Raw genomic sequence first — 26777 nt, 5'->3', positions numbered from 1 at the left:
ACGTGCACAGTTCAGATCATACACACTCAGTTGATACGACTTTTGATACGGCTTCATTATTTTGGACAAATAATGAAGCAGAGAACAACTTAAACATCTCCCTGTCTGTGCTACTTTGGGATTTGTCAGAAAAGACACAAAATGACCAAAAAATTACATAAAATTATGCAAAAAAGGACTCAAATTGACCACAAATTGACAAAAAATGACCACAAAAAGACACAAATTGACCAAAAAAGACACAATGGCCCAAAAAAGAAACAAAATGACCAAAAAAAGACACAAAATGACCCAAAAAAGACACAAATTGACCACAAAATGACCAAAAATGACCACAAAAAGACACAAATTGATCAAAAAAGACACAAATTGACCAAAAAGGAAACAAAATGACCAAATAAGACACAAAATGACAAAAAAAGACACAAAATGACCAAAAAAAGACACAAATTGACCACAAAATGATAAAAAAAAGACACAAAATGACCAAAAAAGACACAAAATGACAAAAAAAAGACACAAAATGACAAAAAAAAAGACATCAAATGACCAAAAAGACTAAAACACATTAACACTTTAACACAGTGGAGACAGAGCTGACTTCCAAAATGATTTGGCGACCCCCAGAAATCATCTTGCGACCCCAATTGGGGTCGGAACCCCAAGGTTGAGAATGGCTGAACTAGAGGTAGAGGAGAAGTGGAGGACAGCAAAAATTGAGTGCTTAAATCAAGTGAGGAAGTTAAGGGATGTTGTCATGCCACTTGAAAAGATTATTTGATATTATATTTAAAATGTTAGTTTGTTTTTGGCTCTTCAGCTTTATTTGTTTATCTCTGTAACCATAGCAACCTAGAGCTGCACTGTATTTATTACGGTAAAGTTCTGGCAACCATAGCTGCCGTTTTTTTACCCTAAAAACAACTTCTTCTTTTTATTTTTAACAGTGTAAGCATGTTGAACACTTAAAATGTTAAATCTATTAATAAGCATGTTGTACAGAAAAAAATAGAAAATAATTCTTAAAACAAGATAAATGATCTGTTAGATAATTTATCTTGTTTTAAGAAAACTAAATCTAAGTTTTTTAATCTTGGTAAGAAACAAATAATTTGCAGTGTAGAAAAGAGCAGAATTGCCTGTTAACTTAAGCACACAATTGTGCTTTTATTGTGAAGAGCAAGCCACTGCAAACACAACATTTAATATATCGTGAAGCTTTAGTGGCTGATCTGAACATGACATCATCTTTTAATGTTAACAAGAGTGAAAAATAGTTTGTGTTTCCAGCCCGTGATCTGAATTCACTCTGATATTAAATCCGTTCTTCCCTGGCCTGTGCTACACTTGTTTTAAGAGTTAATTTCTTATTTTAAGTGTTCAACATGCTTATTTCTAGATTTAATAATCTTAATTTAAGAAATCTTATCAAGGTAAATTATCTGTCCATGCAGCAAGATCATTTCCCTCAGATTTAGTGTTTTTATCTTGTTTTTAGACACACATTTTTTATGTAATTTAGCAGTTATTCAACAGGATAAAACTTGTCCCTAGTGTACACAAATTAAGCATTTTAAGAGCGTGCATTACTGAATAATTTGTGTTTGAAAATACTGATTAATCATGCTTGAGTTAGTGTATGTCATCATGCCAACACCTCGTTTACTCCCTTTATGTTCTTCTGCATGCTATCTGCTCATATTGACTAATTCATGTTTGTGCATGCTTGTTTCACTATTGTAACGGGCCAATTCTCTAATCCTCTCGTCTCTGCATTATGCGTGTGTGCATGTGTGTGTTTTATATAAATAACTGCACTGGGAGCTGTTTTTTTTTTTATTTTTTATCGCTATTGCTCCAGCCTGAATTCTCCGTGCTTTGCCCGGGTGTGAATGTGTTTGTAGTTTGACTTTCTGTCAATGATGAGAGCAATGGGATTAGAACTCATAATAGAGTAATAAAGTCTAATGGCTCTCTAGTTTAAGGTAATGTCATTTTTATGTCTCTCACAAAGACAAAGAAAGATGGCGTGAGAGACCATCACACCATCATTATGTGGCCGACTTGATCAAACTTTAGGAAAATGAACAAAAAAACAAACTAGTTTGAAAGTCTTAGTGGCTAACAGAGACCATGTGGGATGGTTTCCAGGACAGGTACGGAGCCAAATCTTCAACTAAAACAATTGGAATAGTAACTGGAGAGTCTCCTTGGAGAAGACACAGAACAAAAATGTTTAATCATTAAACTACAGTTTGTTTTGCTGCTTCAACTGATGTTGCAGTTTAGATCAAATTGGGAGCTCGTCTCATTTGACCTCTGTGTCACATGTAATATAATAGGCTGCAGTTTGCAATTATTTTAAATTATACAACTGAGATTGCTTACTGCATCCACTTCTTCCACGTGCACAATCAACTTAAAATTTTTCCCTCTGCACTACCTGCCAGGCTCTCAGAATCCTGTGGGATTCAGTGCAATCTCACATGTTTGTCTAAAATAACTAATAACTGCTGCTCTAAGGCCCCGTTTACACGACGACGCTCGCGGGGAAAAACGACAAAATATTTTATCGGAAGTGTCTTTCGTTTAGACGGTGACGGCGTTTTTGGGGCTTAAAAACGCAAAAATCTGAAACCAGCTTCCAAAGTGGAAAAGTTAAATCCGCTCCGCCGTAGCGGACACAAGGTTGGGGGAACATGGGGTTGAGGGAACATAAGGTTGAGGGAACATAGGGCTAAGGGAACATAAGGTTGAGGGAACATAGGGCTGAGGGAACATAAGGTTGAGGGAACATAGGGTTGAGGGAACATAGGGCTGAAGGAACATAGGGTTGAGGGAACATAAGGTTGAGGGAACATAAGGTTGAGGGAACATAGGGCTGAGGGAACATAAGGTTGAGGGAACATAGGGTTGAGGGAACATAAGGTTGAGGGAACATAGGGCTGAGGGAACATAAGGTTGAGGGAACATAGGGTTGAGGGAACATAGGGCTGAGGGAACATAGGGTTGAGGGAACATAGGGCTGAGGGAACATAAGGTTGAGGGAACATAGGGTTGAGGGAACATAGGGCTGAAGGAACATAGGGTTGAGGGAACATAGGGCTGAGGGAACATAAGGTTGAGGGAACAAGACACAAAACTGATCTGATCTGCTCACGTCACGTATGTGTTTACGTCACATCCATGCTCCAGTACAGGAAAATAAACAAACGTGGATTATTTCCATGGTGGGACCTTCAAGCTGCTCTGGCAGCTCTAATAAACTTACAGGAGTCTTTCCACCAAATGTACAGGATATGTACAGATAGTATTAGTGAACAGAGAAGGATCTGGAATTACCTCCATCACATTCTGGATGCAGCGATTGGTGGGAGGAGCCAGACGGCTGTGAACGAGGCCTGGGAGATCTAGTGATGGTGGAGAACTTTGTGGAAGGAGTAGCTGATGAAAATGTGTGGCGTGAAAACTTCTGCATGCCCAAAGATGCTCTTATCTTTAAGTGATGCCGCCTGGCTGCATACAATCGAATTTCACACACTTTTGCGTCACCGTATGCAGCAGATTTCCTCCCGAAAACGCTCGTCTAAATGAGGAATAAAAAGTGAAGATGCGACGCCACTTTTGCGTCTTCTGTTCAGACCGTCCTCGTGTAAACGTAGCCTAAGATAGTAAGGCATTCACTAAGGACGTCATGTTTAAAGGTTAGGTTTGTTTGTTTGTTTGTTTCTGAGCAGGAGTGCAGTAACACTACTGGTGCAATTTAACCCTGTAAGACCCAGTGTTGCAGAATTACAACAATTTTGGTTATCCCCAAAAAAAAAAAAATTTTTTTTTTTTTTGGTTCAACCACATTAACATGATCATTGGGTCCTATTGTTTGTACTCACAATGTGATTGGATCCAACATTTGTTTGATTGAAGTCACACAACCTCCAATTTTTTTTTTTTTAAGTATATCTTTATTAGTAAATATGTTTCACAACTTATTCACAAAATGGAGCACCAAGTATACATTACAATAATCAAAAAATGATATAGAAAATAAAATAAGAAATAAAAAAGAGCAAAACAGACAGCAAAACCTCTCCTTTAACTTTCAATTGTTATTCCTTGGTCTGGGAAGCACCTTCAAAAATATGTTAGATATTCTAGGTCCAACATAATTGAGAAATGGGGTCCATATATGATAAAACAAACCAATTTTCTCTCTGGACCAGTGCGTCAAATATTCCATGGGTAAGAGGTCAAATATTACCTTATGCCAATCTAAAGCTGTAGAACCTCCAATTTTTTGATCGAGCAACATCCCTTTAATTTACTGGACTGGATTCATCTGATTCAAGTAAGTAAAATGCTTTGAATATTTTTTTTTGTGTTTATTAAAGTGTCTTGAACATGAACATATGTAGTTATTGTGGAAAATATGCCGTACATTTTTATTTAGAGCTTGTTTTATAATTGAAAAAGAAAGTTGGTGTAAGAGGAAAATGAATATTTAAACATTTAAATGAAACATAATATAAGATAACACAAGAAAACATAACATAACATTATTTTTTGTATTATTCAATATAAATCCCAGGATCTGCTGCCGTTACCTGCAATATCTTGATCTTGACATTAACTTTAAAAAATAAAAAAAGACTCATTGCACCAATAAAAATGGTGAACATACTGCTAATGTTCTTAATATCTCCACTGACTCCAGTGTGTCACAAACTATAGATCTCAGGAGGCTGTGAACCATATGGCCGAACGGCCAGAAGTGGCCCACCACAGCGTCCAATCTGGCCCTCTAAATGACTTTGCAAAGTGTGAAAATTGCAATATTTTAATTAACTAAGTCTCTGAATCCACTGGGGGACTGGGAGGATATGTGACACTGAAAAACCGAAAAGACTAAAACCAAAGTAAAATGTGCCAAATGACCTTAACTGAGCACATATGCAAAGAGAACATTTGACATATCTGTATTTCTTGAACCAGATTTGCATTCAACAGCAGAAAAAGTTGCACTTTCCTTTGTGCTCCAGTGCTGATGTGTCCCAAGCGGCCCGGCATCAGACAGCAGTGCATTTAAATTCACTTAACTGCATCTGTGCTCATTTACATCATCACTGTTAGTAAAAGGCATTAAACATTTGGCTTGGTAAATAAGCTCCATAGAGTAACATTTAGAAAACACTCTCAACGTCTAGGATTCATCATTACGGGCACATAAACTTGAACACTCAGTGAGTCAGTATTTACTTGGCACCCAGCCTGCTTTTATGGCCATTAAAATACTATAATGTGTAAATGCAGTGGTTTTAATACCTGTCATTATGCTCACTGTTTTCCATAAAAGCTTTCTGATGCGCAGCATTCATCATGAGGCCTGTTGTGCTGCCTTAAAATGTTTACTCTCAACATGGTGTAAAAAGGGGGAAGTTTGTGGAGAACACAAGCAAACTATTCTGTGGTGGAGCATTAAAACTCAAGGGACGTATATTATTATTTAGATGTGATCTTACACACCTACTCGATGATTCTTCCTCTAGCTTTTGTGGTAGAAATCTGTTGAAAATGTATATGTAGTATAAACAATTATTGCATGATCTGGTAACAGGTAGTATTTCAGTTTTCATGGGAAAGGAAAAACTCATTAGACAAGTCAGTTTAGCATATCCGAAGAGGATGCTCTGGTTGATACGATAACATTAGAATAGGGATCTGACCTCCCAAGTGTGCTCTGATATCAAAAGTGGAACATAACAGGAAATTACAGGACATTGAACTTTAGTTACGCATCAATAATGATGCACGAACCTGCAAAATTAAAAGACAACACAAGGCGTTGTCTCCTGAGAGTTGTTCTGATCATTGGATTTGTCTGTCACCTCTGTTTTTGATACCTACAATAAATCCCGCACAAGGCTTTAATTCGAATCTACCTGGTCGTCAAGTGTCTTTCTTTAAAGATTTTCTTCGACACTTTGCAACAGGTCTTCATGTTTGGCATGGTTGTAGCTAAAAGAGCTATCCTAAGAGAGTGGAAAACCATCAAGATCTCCAACCTAAATGACAGAATAGGTCGTTTGTCAATACCCTGTAAAAAAAAACTTGTAAGAGAAAAAAGCTGAAACCAAGGTTAGGATTTTATTATCAAAATAAGGTTTGCTTCACTATGTTAGCCAGGAAAAAACTTGTACAGGCTACCTTCTTAAGTGTACTGGATTATGGGGATGTTCTCTATATGCATGCTACATCTTGTACTCTCCATCTATTAGATGCTGTATACCACAGTGCTCTATGGTTCATCACTAATTCTCATCCTCATACTCACCACTGTGTGCTGTACAGCTTAATCAACTGGCCCTCACTAAAGTTACGCAGAAAACTCCATTTGCACATCTTCCTCTACAAACCATACTGGGTCTCCTCCTGTCTTACTGATGTAACCTCCTGACACAGATCAACAGCAATGCTCGGCTTCGTTCCTCTAAATGCATCACCTACCATGTTCAAAGACAAACAAAATAGCCTTCTCCTACTTTGCCCCATGGTCTTGGAAAAATCTGCAAACTGTGTTACATTTTACAAACCTAGTGTTTCTGGGACAATTTAAAGCAATTAAAACGGTCCATGTTACTGAAAAGTGCACTTGTTTTACCTGAGTTGGATTCAGTACGTTTCTGTATGTTCAGGATAATGTGTGTATTGCCTATTTTTCTTTTCTGCTGTTTTTACTATGTGTTTCCATGTTTTGTTACTGTCATTTTAATCTGTAATTTGCAACCAATCTTGGCCATGTATCCCTCGAAAAAGAGATTGCAATCTCAAGGGACTTCCTGGTAAAATAAAGGTAAAAATAAATATAAAAAATTACCACCAGTTGGACAGAGTCGAGCGTTCTAAAAATAGCACACACAACATTACACACACACACACACACACACCTATGGTTCACGGCTGGCTACTAATTTCGGCTACAAAACCAACTAACATGTAGAAGCTGCTGTTCCATCTAATGATGTATCTATAATTAATCTACATTAGCCTTACATGCATGCAAAAGTGTCTGTCTTCTGCTTTTTAACTGAAAACTTTGACATCTGAAGTCTACACAACATGTTTGATTTGTTCCTGAACACTTTTTCCTCACACTCGACAAAAACAACCCTATGCAACAATAGTGTTAAAATGTTAAATCTGCAGAAAAAAATGCTTAGATTTGTATCTTCACACGAGCTCTCTTAATCTGTGTTAGCCTTATAAATACAAACACAGGCTGACTCATCTCCCGTACTGGAACGTTCCGGCCGGTTCCTGGAATAAACTGACTTTCATCTCACAAGAACTGGTGCATACTGATCTATAACCAAGGACACACGCACATTAAAAAGTTTGACTCTCCTCCAGATGTGCAGATGTATCGCTGCGAAGAAACACATTCTCCTCCTCCAGCTTGCTGTTCCAGGTGTTTGGTTCTGCCAAATGTTGTTTATTTGTGATGAGAAGGAGTCCATCAGAGCGGAGACTTTTGTGTCGAGTTGAGTTGAGCTGCACAGGAAAAGAATATAAATTACTTCATTTTTCCCCTCTCAATTTTGTCTTCCTTATTTACTATTCAAATTTGGTTGCTATTTACAGAATTGTATCTTTGTGCATGTGTCTTCTGCAAACCATGCGGTTTAAATTAACAACAAAAAAACTGCATGTTTTTATCACTGTAATAAATTATTTAGCAGTCATTTCTTTTTACTTAATATATTTGATCAAATGTATTAAATATAAATGCGTCCTTCATTTTGAGGCAGTTGTTTAAGTAACTTTAACATAAAAATGTTTGGGATAGAATCTACTTATTTTGATCACATAAAATATAATCTTTATGTGTATGTAATTCTAAATCAAGAGAATTTTTAATGAATCCAACACAATAGAATTAGTACGTTTTTAAATGACAGGCACTTCCTGTTAAGTTGTTATTAACTCAACTTGTAATGAGTTAGATTTAGATTTTTTTTCATTTTTTCATTTTTTTCATAGCAGGGAACAAGATGATGTTCATACTGTAGTAATTTGATAGTTTGGTTGGCAGCAGATCCTAGGATTTATATTGAATAATACAAAATTTATGTTATTTTTTCTTGTGTTATCTTATGTTATGTTATGTTTCATTTAAATGTTTGAATATTCATTTTCCTGTTAGAGCAGGGGTCTCAAACTCAAATTACCTGGGGGCCACTGGAGGCAGTATCAAAATGACCAAAAAAGAGATAAAATTACTAAAAAAAGACACAAAATTACTAAAAAAAAAAGACACAAAATTACAAAAAAAAAAAGAGAGAAAATGACAAAAAAGACACAAAATGACAAAAAAATACACAGAATTACCAAAAAAGACACAAAATTATTTAAAAAACACACAAAATGACCAAAAGACACAAAATGACCAAAAAAGAAACAAAATTATTAAAAAGACACAAAATTATTTTAAAAAAACACAAAATTACAGACAGAAAAAAACCCTAAATTAGTTAAAAAAGACAAAATTACAAAAAAAAAGCCACACAATTACTAAAAAACACACACAAAATGACTGAAAAAACACTACATTACTTAAAAAAGACACAAAATGACTAAAAAGACAGCATGTGTTTCTTATGATCAAGACCCACATAAGATCAGAGAGAAAAAAAAGCCCAAAGAATGAGGATCTAAAAGCACAGATCATTTTATTTCAGCAATCAGAAAGTGATATGTAGACAACAAGAGAGAGCGAGAGGGAACAGAGAAATAAAAAAAATAATAAAAAATGCTCATCAGCTTTTCTCCGAGGCCTCCTCTGTTACCAGACTTCTCTTGACAGCCCTCTTGAAACCCAAAATATGACTCACTGGCTGTATATCTGACTTACACTGACACACACTGTGTATCTATCAGCAGCACAGCGGGCCACATACTTGCCATCACAGGGGTTTGATGCCAGTTATCAGCTTGAAGGATGGTCTTTCTACCCACAACAGTGGGCTGGCCCATATCCCACAAGCACTTCTTCACAGACGGAAACTCTGCTGCTGAAGAATCTCAGAGCATTATAGCAACACATAACTAATGGTGTAACATGATGTAAACAAACAGGTCCTAAAAACTATACCACCATGTTGTTGTTTGTTTGTTCCTACCCTTACCCCTTTGATGCACAACATGGGTCAACATTTTGAACACACAAAAAACACTTTTTTTTTCCAAAAACACCCAAAACAAACAAATACACACAAAATAACACACACAAAAACACACAAAAATTGCAAAAAACACACATTAAACCCACAAAAACACCTACAAAAAACATATATTAACACAAAAAAATTGCAAAACATACACATAAAAACCTACAAAAAACACACATAAAACCCACAAAAACACCTACAAAAAAACACAAAAATCACACAAAAACACATATTAACACAAAAAAATTACAAAACACACACATAAAAACCTACAAAAAACACACATAAAGCCACAAAAAAACCCTACAAAAAACACATAAAACCCACACAAAAAAATATAAAAAACATGCATAAAACACAAAAATCACACAATAAACATTAAACAAAAGAGATTGTATTAAAAATGCTGAATGCAAACTGGAAAATCTGAAAAATCTGCAAAAAAATGTGAAATCATGTTTCACCTGGTCGAGATGTTTTTTTAAATTTTTTTTACCTTTGTTAAAAACGAGTGGACTCGCTAAATTGGACATGGAAACTTCTGGAAAAGCTGACAGCAGGACTCCATGCTGCTTCGTTTTTACATCGTGACATCATGAAGTCGTGCTCCGGCGCTGTTGTGGACTCTAGAGAGTTAAGTTAGAACAAAGAAGTACATGGTTACACATTACAAAAAAGTGCTAAAAATGGGTGTAACAACTGGAAGTGAGGTAGTTATGTAGGTGAAATACAGCAACAAAATAGAACATTTGTCAATACCACCCATATACGACACATATGAGCATTTGTCAAAAGCAAATCGCGGTAAAGCGATGTTCAAATAAGTACAAATGTCATTATACATACACGTACGGCTGCCGTTTTTGTGAACTTTTGCTACAAAACCATTGACCTAGGTGTAGGGCAAAAAACTGCCAGGTAAAGTGTTATAAAAGACAGTTTAAACAGTAAATAAATGTACATAAATGCCGGAAGTGAAGTAGGTAGGAGGGTGACGTGAGCCACAGAAGTTATGTAAAAAAAAAAAATGTCCCGCCTGTGAGTTCAAGTGTTTAATATGACTTTTGTTTACTTTTCCTGAGGAGCAAACAGCCTCTTGCGGTCCTGCCGGTAATGACTCCCCTCTGTGTGTCATAAATGTGATAAAGTCAGGGCAGATAATAAGGTGTGAAAAGAGACCGCAGTCTGCTTCACATCTCCTGTCAACTATCAAAACGTCAAAATGTTGGTTTCTTTCAACCATGACGGCAGTTTCTCCCAAACCTCAATCAAGTAGTTTTAGTTGCTTAAACTTAGTGACGGCCAGATGAAAACCAATGAAGCCTTGAAGTTTTACATCCAATTGGCTCAAAAAAAGGTTAATTTCTCGAGGCTTCATGTGCTCACAAACCCCCCTGCTGGTCAAAACCTTTATTGTCATTTCAACTATTTATGATGGTCTCTTGGAACAGTGCCAGCATGAGAATAACCACTGCCAAGAACAATTCAATTTGACTTTGTGTGGTTCATTCATTAATTTAATCTGTTTTTACTTAATGTGTGGGTAAAGGTAAGAGTCTATTAACCTCCTGAGACCCAAGCTTTTGTTTGGTATGTATTGTTAGTTTCTACTAGATATTTGATATTTTGGACTTGTAGGACATAAGTACAAAAACTAAGCAATGTCTTTGAACAGGAAGTAGTTTTTGAAAAAAAAACAAATCGGTTAATTTTACTGTATAACATAATTAATTCACCAGTGTATAAAACTTTTATTTCCTTACATTTACTCTCTCTCTTTGGAAGAACGATAGTAAAAGTCTATTCGTTCTCAAATGAGTACTTCCTGATTAGCAGAGTCGTAGCTTGTTGCTATTGCTAAAAAAAAGTCAAACTTGCACAGAATATCAAGCTACAAACATTATTAAGCACAAATGAACAAGTTTTAACCATAAATGTGATCAGATTTTGTACCTGGTCCACTTTTGTCTAGGGATAAGCTGTTGATTGACTTTAGCAAGGTGCTGCCATCTGGTTTTTACACTAGTTGATGTATTTTGCATTTTCAAGAGTGTGTACTACTGAGGACAACATGTTATAGTAAAGCAGAATTAAGTATAAGGTCCATAAAACCTAAAATGAAATGTCCACATATGAGGACGCAGGGTCACAGGAGGTTAATGTAAACAGTTTTTTTTCAGTTCATTTTTATCAGAATTTTTTATTTTTTTGCAACTGTGCTTGGACTCAATTTCGCGGGGATCCATTGGGGTCCATCCATTTATGAGGGGCTTTATTATGAATCCAACTGATTTTCTTGACAAGAAACACTCTGCATTACATTCAAGTTCAGCATGCAATAGGGGCAGACAAAATAAATTATCTAACACTTCTAAATCTAAAGTTTTTTTTATCTTGGTAAGAAACAAATAATCATCAGGTCACTCTGCTCGGCCCAGTTCATCGCTGCTGCCAGCTTTAATTCATCTTGTTTTAAGAGTTAATTTCTTATTTTAAGTGTTCAACATGCTTATTTCTAGATTTAATAATCTTAATTTAATAAATCTTGTCAAGGTAAATTATCTGTCCATGCAGCAAGATCATTTCCCTCAGATTTACTGTTTTTATCTGGTTTTTAGAGAACCCTTTTTTGCAGTGTAGACTATCCTTTTGGTCGCCTGCACGCTGATATGTAAAGTCCTGCACGTATAGCAGAAGCCTGTCTGCATTTCTACTATCATAACCAAGATTATTGCTTTCTTTTGCATGCCATAACCAAAACACAGGTATTATTCAATCTGTGTGATTTCAGTGGATTAAGTGACTCACCCACACATGAACAGATCAGATCAAAAAGCCTCCCGGGCCTTTTAGTTGGCCAGTTTGATTTGGATGAAATTCTGATGTCCATTCACTTTCCTTTGTCAGCTTTACTGCTAGTCTGAGCTAGTGCTAATTAGCTATCAAGTGCTCATGTATAAGCTGTCTGTCTGTCTTTTTTACGGTTCAATGAGTGTGTCATACACTGTGTGTGTGATGTCATTATGGGTTTCAAGTCCATTCCTAATACATGCAGCAAGATCATTTTCCTCAGATTTACTGTTTTATCTTGTTTTTAGACACACCTTTTTTGCAGTGTGAAAGCTTCTTTGTGAATATCCACTTGTGTTTTTTCCCCCAGCTCTCATCCTGTGATCAGACTCAGAAGCCAGATATCCTCCTGCCTGTTTTGGACCCTTATTGTGTTTTTTGTTGCCTAAATAAATCTCCTCATACCTGCTCATTGTCTCTGCCTCGGCTCCTGGTTCTGTCCCTAACTCAAGTCGTAACACCTTCACTTCCTATAGTTTTTATTTAATACACTACTCAGCTACTGCATCAAACTCCACCCGCTATCTAACAAGCATCTGGCAGGATAGAAATGTCAAAATTTAGTGGACATTTCAGCAGTTTGATGGAATATTACCAAAATGTTAAGGCTAGATTGCTGTGGCTTTGTAATAAAATGCAGGGGAAGTTTGAAGTTTGAAGTTTTGCACAAATAAGACAAAAGACAAGGATAAAGAGATAACAACAAAAGGAAGGTGCAAGGTAGCGGCAAGAACCCCAAAAGGGCTTTTATAGGGCCTCTACCTATATTAAAATTCACAACTTAAATTAAAACAAGTAACTATCATAGAAAAAAAATAAAAAAATAATAATGACACATAAAAATGACTCAAAATTATAATAATATTAAAAGTAAAACAAAAAAAGTGTAGAAATGTGTGTGTGTATGAGCAATCAGAGCAGCCACTAAACTGCTCTTGTATATATTCAGAGAGGAAAACTGTATTGAACTATTAAATTGACCATTCCAGATTATTGTTCCTCTGTATTTTAAGGGAAATTGCCCGAGGGTCGTACAATAGTGAGGCGGGTGTAATCTTGTTAATTGTCTAGTATTGTACTTATGTAATTGTGAGTTGACATGGAAATATTCACTGAAAGAGTTAGGAATGGAATTTTGGAATATACATATACCTAAAGATAAAATGCATATTTGGTATATATTGATCTGAAAAATTGTCGTTATCTTGAGTTTTTGGAAAAGGGGAGCAGAAAGATGTAGTCGTTTTTTGTTTGTTTTTTAAATATGTGTTTATTAAATTTTCAAAAGACAAAACAGGAACACATACATGACAAAAACAAAAAAAAACATACATTTTGCTCACATACATATTTAAATTCAGATTTAGGTGAGAGATTCAGGAGTCATCCTACACAAATAGGATAAGCAAGTAAAACAAACCAAGTGTTCACTGCCATGCATGATACATTCACATGATCAAAGAAAGGTAACCAGAAACAAAAACATATCAATTAAACGGTAGGGTGTCACTTACAAGGCAGAGCATTCTCAGCTACGATATAAACCCTCTTGCAAGAATGGTAGAGATATTCAAACCAATATATGACAAAAAGGGTTCCCATGTTTTACGAAAAACATCATCCCTGCTGTGCAGTCTACATGTCAGATAGTCCAGAGCAACATATTCAAGTATCACCCTTTGCCATTGAGCCTTAGAAGGAGCTTTATCCATTATCCAATTTAAAAGAATACACTTTCTAGCACAGAAAGCAAGTGTTTGATGAAGTTTTCTTTTAAATTTGTCGGTGATGGACAAATCAGATATGCCGAGTAGTAGATATAAGGGGTTGTTATTTCTATTAGTCGATAGAATCTTATTAATTTCCTGCCCAATGACCTGCCAAAACTGCTGTATTTTTCCACAATGCAGATGTAGTCGTTTTGAAAATGTGGCAGCTCTAACAAATCTTTTCTGAACAAGATAAATACTGTGGATGTTGGAGGCCCAAACAATGTTGCGGTATATAAGATAAATATGGATAAATCAAGCTGTAATAAAGTAATAAAGTCAGTAGACAGTTCTGATTAACCAGGTCACAAATTTTGTCTTTCTGCCACATTTTTTTAAGCAATGCATTTTCTCTGTTCTGTTATTTAAAAATTGTATGTGTGAAAATAAAACACATATCCAAACAACTTTGCTTGAAAATAGATCACAGTCATTCTGTCCTTGGTTGTTTGACTCCAGTCAAATCAGCCTGTTGGTGTTCAGCTTTGAGGCATTTTAACCAAAAGTATGTATTTCTTTTTCTTCTTCTTTTCTGGAGGACTGTAAAAGTTGAGCAGGATAAGAAGAGAAAGTGAAAGAGAATACGAGTTATATTTGAAGAAGGTCATATGAGAAGAGATTTAATCAGAGAAGACTGTTTGAACTTAAGCAGAAAGTTCTTTCTGGTACAACTAAGTTGAAGATTGATCATTTCTCAGCCGCACTGATGGATTGGGCAAACTTCAAAGATGTTCTCTAGTTTGTTCACGCCGCTAAGGAGCAGAAAAGAAGTATAGAAAGGGAGAGAGCAGAAGTTAGAAAGCAGAAAAAAAAGTGGGAAAGTACAGTGTTCTATGTCCCCTCCATTCATTTTGTCTCCACAGGCCACCATCCATCACTGGTCAGGGAGAGAGCTGCAGACAAACTGGAATTCAAAAATGTTTCATTGTCCCGTCACTCACACCATACTTCACCATGAACTCTGTCAACTCTCCCATCTCCTCGATTTCTTTTGAGGCCAGTAGATGAAAGAGTAAGAGCACGGTCCCCTGTTAACCCTTTGATGCCCAACATATAAACTTCGAATGCACAACATGGGTCAAAAATAACCCACATTTATTCCCCATGTTATTTCATGCTGGCTGTGTGTTTGAATATATTTTATTATTATTACAACAGATCATTATCTCCATTTTTCCTTTCATACTTTATGAAGAAAAGTAGTTTTTTGTATTATTACATCAAGTTTACACACATGTGTCAAAAATGACCTTGTGCATTAGAAGCGTACACTGTAAAAAAGCCAACTTGTATTTTTTGGCCTGAAACAGTGATTTAAGTTGGTAAAACTTGGAAATATAAATGATTGGCATTTAGTGCAATAATGTAAGTTAGCACAACAAAGGAAGCCAGTTGTCTGCTCAAAAACAAGTTGGTGAGTTGTTGTTACTTATATCTTTAAGTTGGGGTTCACAACAAGGGACAATAGTTCTGATAACTCTTATTTCTTTGTTGTGAAATGCTGGAAAGCGCTGAAATTCGGTCATTAGCGAAAGCTAGCGGCTAACTGACGCTAGCAGCTAACTGACGCTAGCGGCTAACTGATGCTAGCGGCGCTGCTTGTTACAGCTACAAGAGTAGCCATTAGCATATCAATGCTAACTCAAAATTGTTGTCGCAACATTAGCTGACATTTCATAGCGGCGTTACAATCGTGTTGAGTTGACAAAAATCTGAATTCAGAGTTGAGCAAACTCAAAAACAAAACTTAAAAAATTTAGTTTAATTGTCCAACTTGAAATTTTATCGAAGTTTGTTGCCTTGAAATTTTGAGTTCACCCAATTTTTCTTTTTTTGCAGTGTAGAGATACAAAAAGTGATACACTGAATTAACAATGTGAGTATATGTGTAACTATGTTTGTCTTATTTTGAAGGTTTAACTTTAAAAGAGTTGTTACAACCACCAGATTACATTGGAAAATCACATATTTTAACATTTGAGACTTATTAGAGCCACCAAATAATAATTTCCATTGGAAAAAAACACCAATTTAACAAAAATTAATAGTTAATATTTGTGTCTTCTTTGACAGGTTTTAAATCGGTGACAACATATAAACACCTTCTAATGCACAACATGGGTCAAAAATGACCTTGTGCATAGAAGCGTAGTGATGAAAAAAAGGTTTTTATTCAAAAAGTAAGAAATGAAAACAAAAAAATTTGAATGTATGATGATCAAAAACAAGTTATTTGAGGAAAACCTGCAATACTGAATGATAATATTAATTTACTGCAAAGATATAAAATATAAAAACTTAGTCGGGTCACTTTAGACCCATGTTGGGCATCAAAGGGTTAATAAATCTGAACTTTGTGAATAAAAAATATTGTGATTAAGTTCAGATATATTGCTTCAAGTTCAGTCAAGTCAAACAGTCTTTGATGCCGTTATGAGGAAATTATTTTTTTTGTTGTTGTTGTTTGCAGTGTGATGAGTTCTGCATACTTGCCTCGGCTCCATTAAAACACTATGTGGTGTTGTGCTTCTCATTTTTACACGGATGAATTAACAGTTGGACAGATGAATGGAGGGTTGGCTAAATGACCAACTGACAGACTTTCTTTGTCTGTGTGTCTGCCCGTGTGATTTTCTGGCTGATGATTCGCTTTGAACACGTTCTCTGGTAGAGATGAAAATAAAGGGAACTTGAAATGAAACACATCGTTGGGTTGATGTTTGGCCACAAAGCTCTTTTGCTGAGAAACACTGGCATGAAACATCTTCTCCAGAACAAAGAATGGTTTTATTTGGACGAATGCACACATCGTTTATTAAACTGTGCTTTTTTAACCCATTTAGGCCTAAAACACCTGGAAAAAATGCCCGTAAAACCTCTGGGCAATATTAAAATAACCCCCTAAAACCTGAAGTGAAATTAGATGAAAATGTAGAGTCTCAGTCTGTGGAAATGAGTGCCTTCCTCTTACAGTGCAGCCACAACATGTAATTTAAGCTAATAGGAAAAGGTCTACTTCTACAGAACGTGCAGTGTATGTTTACCAGCCAACCCAATTCTCAACACAATTAATGTTTATATCTAACAGCATCCGAATCATGCTCCATATGCTCAGTTAACCCATTTAGGCCTAAAACAGTTGGAAAAAATGCCTGTAAAACCTCTGGGTGATTTTAAAATAAGCCCCTAAAACCTGAAGTTTTTCTGGAAATTCAACAGAAGTGTCAACTCTTCCTACTAAATAATAGATTTTTCAGCCTCTGTAGCAGATAGAAATTAAATTCAGAGTATTTGAGAGCTTATAGCTGTTATATCTGAGCTCCCTCCACTATAGTCTTCTTCTGCCATGATTTCAGTTCTGGAAAAGTCCCATGATGCATTGCGACACTCCCACATGTATTCTGATGCATTTCATTGGCCAAGAGACCGAAAATAGGTGAAAAAAACTACAAATACTACAAAACAATGTATCCGCTTTCCCGGATTTAATGGTAGAATAAAATGGTAAATGGACCTGCACTTATTTATCGATTTTGTAGTTGCTTTGTGACCACTCAAAGGGCTTAACACTACAGACTAAGGTCATTCACCCATTCACACACACATTCATACTGGTGGCAGAGGCTACCCTAAATGGTGCCACCTGCCACCATTGGGAATTCATTATCACACTGATGAACACAGCATCAGGAGCAATTTGGGGTTCAGTATCTTGCACAAGGATACTTCGACATGTAGGCTATAATGGTCAGGGATCGAACCACCAACCCTCCGATCAGTGGGCAACCCGCTCTACCAACTGAGCCGCAACGCAACAGCGCCCCCGGTTTTAATGGTAGAAATGCGGTAATGCTTTCCCAGCTTAAATGGGTTAAACTGTGCTTTCTAAAAAAATGTATACATTAAAATCATAAATGGACTGCATTTGATAACAAAGCATTTTTTTACACCACAAGTCAGCATTCACCTACCATGCAGGGTACGAAAAAAAGGCCCTGGACATTTCCTAAATGTAGGCCCAAGGATTTGGACCTTCTGAGTGAATTGGAAGACATATTGGTTCTCATAGACTTCATATGGCTGCCATTCCCGATCCACAATCTTGATAAAGTGGCTCCTACCAAAAATTGAAACCTATGGTGATTGTCACAGTTTCAGCTCTGTCTCCCAGTAATTTTCCACTGAGCCTGCCTCCTCCTCCTCACTCCACCTGTCAGCCAGACTCTCTTCACCTGTTCACCCAGCTGCCTCTGATCACTAATCAAGCCACTATAAAGACTCCTGCCTCACACACACTCACTGCCAGATTGTTCTCAGCTCTTCAATGACAGACATTCCAGCGATTTCCCTCGGACTGATTTCCTGTTGCCGACCCTGCCTGCCTCTGATTTACCGAGTTTCCCTGCCAGTCGACCCAGCTTTGCTGCCGGAGACTTTGTTGTTACATTCAATCTGTTCAAAGTGCATATTGTTTGCATTGGTCTGTTCCTGCCAAAGTTTACATTAAAAGCAATAACCAAGTGTTCCTGGTATCCTGTGTGCTGCAATTGGGTCCATACACAACCCGTTACAGGTGATAGAGAGCATGTGGAAAAAATGTGTTGCTTTTGTCCAGCGTGTCCCGTTTATTGAGCATCTGGCCGTCACTAAGTTTAAGCAACTAAAACTACTTGATTGAGGTTTGGGAGAAACTGCCGTCATGGTTCAAAGAAACCAACATTTTGACGTTTTGATAGTTGACAGGAGATGTGAAGCAGACTGCGGTCTCTTTTCACACCTTATTATCTGCCCTGACTTTATCACTTATGTTTTGCAGTCACAATGTCACTCTACTTTTATGACACACAGAGGGGAGTCATTACCGGCATGACCGCAAGAGGCTGTTTGCTCGTCAGGAAAAGTAAACAAAAGTCATATTAAACACTTGAACTCACAGGCGTGACATCAGCATGTCTCAGGATTGGAAAGGTCCTGGATTATTATCCTCGAAATTTGACACAAGAAAGTTGACAAATGACGAGACCATGGGTCTCAAACTTGGGGCCTCGTGATGATATTTTGTGGCCCCCACCTTGATATGAAAGTTTAATGTGAGTTCTACTTTACCGTGTTGTGTGTGGAAGGTTCCTTTAATTACTTTTTTTGGTAATTTTGTGTCTTTTTAAAATTATTTTGTCTTTTTTAATAATTTTGTGTCTTTTTTGGTAATTCTGTTTCTTTTTTTGGTAATTTTGTGTCTTTTTTAATAATTTTGTGTCTTTTTTAAAATTATTTTGTGTCTTTTTTGGTAATTCTGTTTCTTTTTTTGGTAATTTTGTGTCTTTTTCTTAGTAATTTTGTGTCTTTTTTTTGGTCATTTTGTGTCTTTTTAAAATAATTTTGTTGTTTTTGGTAATTCTGTGTCATTTTTGGGTCATTTTGTGTCTTTTTTTATAGCTTTGTGTCTTTTTAAAATAACTGTCTTTTTAAAATAATTTTGTCGTTTTTGGTAATTCTGTGTATTTTTTGGTCATTTTGTGTCTTTTTAAAGTAATTTAGGTTTTTTTTCTGTCATTTTGTGTCTTTTTTTGGTCATTTTGTGTCTTTTTAAAGTAATGTAAAGTAAAGTAATTGGAGACCCCTGGACTAGACACTTGTCATGTGTCGTAAAAATTCAGTGCAAGTAGGATTCTACCCTGTCTGCTTGTATTTCACAAGGGTCTGACCTCCCCTCTCTTTTCTCTCATTAGAATGATTTATGCTATATCTGCCACTGTCGGATTGAACTCAGTGTGAAGTCCTGTTGTCCCTGAATGATGCGACTGTATACATGACAAATTATTCGTTGGAACGTCCCTGTGTGTCACCAGTGTGACAAAGACTTACAACTCTCGGCAGAACACCTGATTCAGATGTTTTATTCTCTTTCTGCTTTTCTTTTCATTCCCTTTTGCTTCCTCAGCAGCCATGTTATCCTGTCATCTGTCATTTAGACGAGTCATACTGTCAACGGAAATTGCAAAATGCCTCGTTAACATGTCGCTCGAAGGGGAAAACTGGCACTTTTTAATGACTTAATGAAAAATCTTAAAACAGAAACTTTACAAGGGAGTTCTCTGCAGCACATTGAAAACATAAAACTGTTTCCACATGTAACCCCAGATTTCTCCTGCAGTTCTCTCTCTCTCTCGGTGTCTGTCTCTCTGCCCTTTTAGTCAGTGAAGCGTGTGATTGGACAGAAGTGATGCTCATTAGCATAATGCTGCGGCATCTATCTTCAACCTGCATGAAGTTGAGAAAAAAAATATTGTGTGTATGTGTGTGTGTGTGTGTGTGTGTGTGTGTGTGTGTGCAGCAGTAACCATTAAAGACAGGGTCATCCACGGCTGAACACATTAGGCATGTTGGCAAATGTCTCATTAGCGAGCAGACACTTGGTGGAGACTTGATGACATGAACTCACTCACACGCTTCCTCCTTCACTCTGCTGCTGTCAGCTTGCTGCTGTGTTCTCCGTCATATTGGCAGGTGTTGCTTTTTGTTGCACACATGCACAGAAAGGTGTAAAGCATGGGCCGCGGGCCAATTCTGGCCCTCGTGATGATATTTTGTGGCCCCCACCTTGATTGAAAGTTTAATGTGAGTTTTATATGAATGGCACTTTACCGTGTTGTGTGTGGAAGGTCCCTTTAATTACTCTTTTTGGTAATTTTGTGTCTTTTTTTGGTAATTTTGTGTCTTTTTAAAAATAATTTTGTGTCTTTTTTAATAATTTTGTGTCCTCTTTTATTATTTTGTGTATTTTCTGGTAATTCTGTGTCTTTTTTGGTAATTTTGTGTCTTTTTTTTTTGCAATTTTGTGTCTTTTTTGCTAATTTTGTGCATGTGTTATTGTGATAACATCATGCTGCCTACTTCATAATAATCATATTTTTTTTTTTTGGCAATATTGTCTTTTTTGGTCATTTTGTTTCTTCTTTAAGTAATTTATTTTTTTTCTGTGATTTTGTGTCTTTTTTTGTCATTTTGTGTCTTTTTTTAGTCATTTTGTGTCTTGTTTTTAGTCATTTTGTGTCTTTTTTTGTCATTTTGTGTATTCTTTTGGTTATTTTGTTACTGCCTCCAGCAGCCTCCAGGTAATTTGAGTTTGAGACCCCTGGTGTAAAGTTAACACCCAAGTTAAGTTGATTATTTGAATGCATTTGGATGCAGAAAACGCAGTAGGGAATTATTATCTAAATTGGCCATTATTATGTCCCATTGTATTTTACGGAGCTGCTGTCTACCATAACAGTGTGCAGTTTTACCAGCTGTCATAATAACAGGGAACTGAGCAGCAGTTATTGTGCATTTGTATGGGAAGGACACAATTGTAGTTGTCAGTGATACTTTTAAAAGCACGACATTTCTTAAGTTAACTACATTCATAGGGATGTGATTTAGTTGCATACATGACATAGAAAAAGTGTGACAAAGTTACATTCAGTGCTTAACAGATTTATAAGACCACTGGTTTAATTCCACAGCTGTCCTAAATTAAAAGCATTAGTAATTACCAAAATAATTATTTATGTTTCTTTAATGTTAATACACCAGTAGTAGAAGCTCTTTAACCCAAATTATATTTTTAATGCTAAAATAGAATTATTATTGTTAATTACTACAAAATAGTAAAGCACAATTTCCTGATTAAGATGTCAAATTATAGTTATTTACTTATAAAAAAAAATAGTTCTAGTGGTTGAATGTTATGCTGGATTAATTTCTGTCTTCTCAGAGAAGCCCAGTGAGCTGGCTCAAATCTGGGTATAAAAAAGTGAATTAAGTGTGTTATCTTTTTTAAATAAATAACTAACATTTTAGTTTTAAACAAGCTATTGATAGACTAAACTAATTATGTTTTCTCATTTTTATGACAGGTGGTGTAATTCTCTTTGTTTAATATGGTTGATTTGTTTGTGTGGACGTTTGATGTCTTTTGTATGATGTTTGACATATAACAAATTGAAAAAAAACTTAAATAACAAAAAAAACCTTAGTTTGGATCATAATAAGCTGCTTGTACATCACACAAGAATTGTACATTGTACAACCATGGAGTTGTTTTTAGGGGGAGCACAGTCCCTTGAGTTGTGGTCGGAAAAAAATTACATCTATTGTGAAATGTATGATGGCTGAATTCCAATATGCTGTTTTGATTAGAGTCACATTAGGATTAGTGAATAGTGCAGATGCATCTTGACAAGTCAGAACAGATTCTGTGGAAAAAAGGCCTAAACAAGGCCAAATCTAAATGGAATACATCCAAGTACTCCAATCGATCACCCTTGTGTTTTATATATGCTAAAAGTTTATATAAATGACACTGTTCTGCCGACATTAAGGCGCGGCCTCAACATTTACTCTGCAACAATAACATTAAGTGCAGCACAGACTGCTTATCATATGCAGACGGCGTGTTGCTGTGATTTACATTCAACACTCAGCGAGCTCAGAGGTCCTATTTTAAACATCCCTCTCTTTCACCTGAACAACAGGGAGGTAAATGAGCAATCTGTCCTGACTCCTCAATGACTCCACAGCAGCTAAATGGATGGCAACAACAGACTAAAGGGCCGAGGTGACTCATCACAGTCAAACCTTAATGCCTATTGTTTTTCACACTAAAGGAAAAGTCAATCCTTGTTTTCGGAGGTTACAGATGGTGCAGCTTCCTGATTTCTTTGCAATAGACTGTTATACTCTTTTTTTATTATCGCTTTTTTATCTGTAATTGATTATGGTGATACTTTGTACATGTATGCTGCATCTTTTGTCTTGTGCCACGTTGACTCAGTTTATAATGCGTCACTACGGTTCATTACAAATTCTCACTCATCACTGCATTCTTTATGAACTAGTTGGTTGGACATCACTCCAAATCCGTAGACAATTTGGTCATTTTGTGTCTTTTTTTTTTTGGTAATTTTGTGTCTTTTTTTGGTCATTTTATGTCTTTTTTTGATCATTTTGCAGTCAATTTGTGTTTTTTTGGTCATTTTCTCTACCTTTTTTTTTAAATTTTGTGTCTTTTTTTAGTCATTTTGTGTATTTTTTGGTCATTTTGTGTCTTTTTTTGGTAATTTACGATCTTTTTTGGTCATTTTGTGTATTTTTTTGATCATTTTGTGGTCAATTTGTGTTGTTTTTGGTAATTTTGTTTCCTTTTTTGGTCATTTTATGTCTTTTTTTGATCAGTTTGCGGTCAATTTGTGTTTTTTTGGTCATTTTCTCTACTTTTTTAATTTTGTGTCTTTTTTTAGTCATTTTGTGTATTTTTTGGTCATTTTGTGTCTTTTTTTGGTAATTTACGATCTTTTTTGGTCATTTTGTGTATTTTTTTGATCATTTTGTGGTCAATTTGTGTCGTTTTTGGTAATTTTGTTTCCTTTTTTGGTCATTTTATGTCTTTTTTTGATCAGTTTGCGGTCAATTTGTGTTTTTTTGGTAATTTTCTCTACTTTTTTTTAATTTTGTGTCTTTTTTTAGTCATTTTGTGTATTTTTTGGTCATTTTGTGTCTTTTTTTGGTAATTTACAATCTTTTTTGGTCATTTTGTGTATTTTTTTGATCATTTTGTGGTCAATTTGTGTCGTTTTTGGTAATTTTGTTTCCTTTTTTGGTCATTTTGTGTCTTTTTTTTGTCATTTTGTTTCTTTTTTGGGCTATTTTGTGTCTTTTTTTGGTAATTTTGTGTGTTTTTTTGTAATTTACTGTCTTTTTTGGTAATTTTGTGTATTTTTTTGATCATTTTGTGGTAAATTTGTGTCATTTTTGGTAATTTTGTTTCCTTTTTTGGTAATTTTGTGTCTTTTTTGGTAATTTTGTGTCTTTTTTGGTCATTATGTTTCTTTTTTGGGCTATTTTGTGTCTTTTTGTGGTCATTTTTTGTCATTTGGTTGTCAATTTGAGTGTTTCAGCTTACCTTGGAAAAACTGCATTCTCTCACTCAGCACCCTGGGAACGAAACAATCTACAGAAAAAGCTTAAACTAGAAAGTCTGATATCAATAAATTAATTTAAAGCTACCATCAAGACTGTAGTGATAGAGACTTGTGCTTGTTTTTCTGAATAAGGCTCATTATGTTTTAATATTGTGTTATATTGCTCTTGTTTTATTGCAAATGTTAATTTTTTGACACTTGTGTTGAGTTTTGGCTGCTATTTTGGCCAGGTCTCTCTTGAAAAAAGAGATTATGAATCTCAATGGGACTTCCTGGTTAAATAAAGGTGTTTAAATAAAAAATAAAATATGTTTAAAATCACAATAACACATCTTGTAATTGTTCATCATCATTATCTGAACCGAGCAACTGGACAGTTCTAGTTAACCGCAGCTGAACTTTACTGTCTCGTCCTTTTCTGACTGTTTTTTTTTTTTTTAGATGTGATTCATCATGCTGCAGTCATTTTGTCCTTTGTCTTTTAAGTGAATTCTCTTGGTGATCTCTTCATGATAACATTTTCGATTCCACTTAAAAGACAGGAAAGTTAAAGAGTGACGAGAGACGAAGGTTTGTGAAGAATACAGTTTCAAACTGACTTGAGATCTTCGGGGCGCTCAGGGGTCCTCAGGAAAAAAACCCTTTCAAAGCTTGTCATCAAATAGCTTGAGAAGTTTTTGAATTTTACTTTGGGAAAGTTGTCCATACCCTGTAGACGAGTAAGCTGGCAAAAACTGGAAAAAAAGTGTGACTGTCCGCAAGAGAGACTGACAGAAACACGGGGAGGAGGGAAGAGAGACAGGTCGTTAGATAGAACGGACAGGGAGAAGAAAAGCAAGGAAGGAGGAGAAGGTGAAACATTATAATAGACAAGACCACCAGACTACGGTGGCCCTGAAGTGCAAATCACAAAAAAACCCACAATAAACAAATCAAAAAACACAACAGCAAATCAAAAAACACAACAACAAATCAAAAAACACAACAACAAATCAAAAAACACAACAGCAAATCAAAAAACACAACAACCAAACAGAAATTTCAACAATAAATAAAAAAAAACAACAGCAAATCAAAAAACACAACAACAAATCAAAAAACAAAACAACAAATCAGAAAACACAACAACCAAACAGAAATTACAACAACAATTTAAAAAACACAACAGCAATTCAAAAAACAAAACAACAAAACAGAAAACACAACAAATCAAGAAACACAACAACAAAACAGAAAACACAACAACAAATCAAAAAACACAACAACCAAACAGAAATTTCAACAACAAATCAAAAAACACAACAACAAAACAGAAAATACAACAAATCAAAAAACACAACAGCAAATCAAAACATAACAAGCAAAACACAACATATTAAGAAACACAACAGAAAACCAAAAAAAAAGATTTGTTGTTGTGTTTTGTGTTTTGTTGTTGTGTTTTTTGATTTGTTGTTGTGTTTTGTGTTTTGTTGTTGTGTTTTTTTCGATTTGTTGTTGTGTTTTCTGTTTTGTTGTTGTGTTTTTTGATTTGTTGTTGTGTTTTGTGTTTTGTTGTTGTGTTTTTTGATTTGTTGTTGTGTTTTGTGTTTTGTTGTTGTGTTTTTTTCGATTTGTTGTTGTAGTTTCTGTTTTGTCGTTGTGTTTCTTGATTTGCTGTTGTGTTTTCTGTTTTGTTGTTGTGTTTTTTGATTTGTTGTTGTGTTTTCTGTTTTGTTGTTGTGTTTTTTGATTTGTTGTTGTGTTTTGTGTTTTGTTGTTGTGTTTTTTGATTTGCTGTTGTGTTTTGTGTTTTGTTGTTGTGTTTTTTTCGATTTGTTGTTGTAGTTTCTGTTTTGTCGTTGTGTTTCTTGATTTGCTGTTGTGTTTTCTGTTTTGTTGTTGTGTTTTTTGATTTGTTGTTGTGTTTTCTGTTTTGTTGTTGTGTTTTTTGATTTGTTGTTGTGTTTTGTGTTTTGTTGTTGTGTTTTTTGATTTGCTGTTGTGTTTTGTGTTTTGTTGTTGTGTTTTTTGATTTGCTGTTGTGTTTTGTGTTTTGTTGTTGTGTTTTTTGATTTGTTGTTGTGTTTTTTGATTTGTTGTTGTGTTTTTTGATTTGTTGTTGTAGTTTCTGTTTTGTCGTTGTGTTTCTTGATTTGCTGTTGTGTTTTGTGTTTTGTTGTTGTGTTTTTTGATTTGTTGTTGTGTTTTGTGTTTTGTTGATGTGTTTTTTGATTTGTTGTTGTGTTTTGTGTTTTGTTGTTGTGTTTTTTTCGATTTGTTGTTGTGTTTTCTGTTTTGTTGTTGTGTTTTTTGATTTGTTGTTGTGTTTTGTGTTTTGTTGTTGTGTTTTTTTCGATTTGTTGTTGTGTTTTCTGTTTTGTTGTTGTGTTTTGTGTTTTGTTGTGTTTTTTTCGATTTGTTGTTGTGTTTTCTGTTTTGTTGTTGTGTTTTTTGATTTGTTGTTGTGTTTTGTGTTTTGTTGTTGTGTTTTTTGATTTGTTGTTGTGTTTTCTGTTTTGTTGTTGTGTTTTTTGATTTGTTGTTGTGTTTTCTGTTTTGTTGTTGTGTTTTTTGATTTGTTGTTGTGTTTTGTGTTTTGTTGTTGTGTTTTTTTCGATTTGTTGTTGTAATTTCTGTTTTGTCGTTGTGTTTCTTAATTTGCTGTTGTGTTTTTTGATTTGCCGTTGTGATTTGCACTTCAGGGCCACCGTACCAGACGGATGCTGCAGGCAGAGAAAAAGAAAGGAAAAGAAAACCAAACACAAGCAGGATGCTAAACAAGGTAGGAACTCATCATAATGTCATCGTTTTGTGGAGAAACATGCAGCAGACTTTGACAACCAGCAGAACCACAGATATCACTGAAATGAAAGTAGCTCATCACATCTTTCACAATGTGTTGAAACCAGCATGTTTGGTCGTGGTGTTGGGTCGTGTGACCATGGCGACTGGGTGTCATTTTCTACCACATCGCAAGGAGCAATCGGCATAAT

Source organism: Centropristis striata, chromosome 19 (assembly GCF_030273125.1).
Source record: "Centropristis striata isolate RG_2023a ecotype Rhode Island chromosome 19, C.striata_1.0, whole genome shotgun sequence".
NCBI classification, from domain to species: Eukaryota; Metazoa; Chordata; class Actinopteri; order Perciformes; family Serranidae; genus Centropristis; species Centropristis striata.
This window is presented reverse-complemented; position numbering follows the sequence as displayed.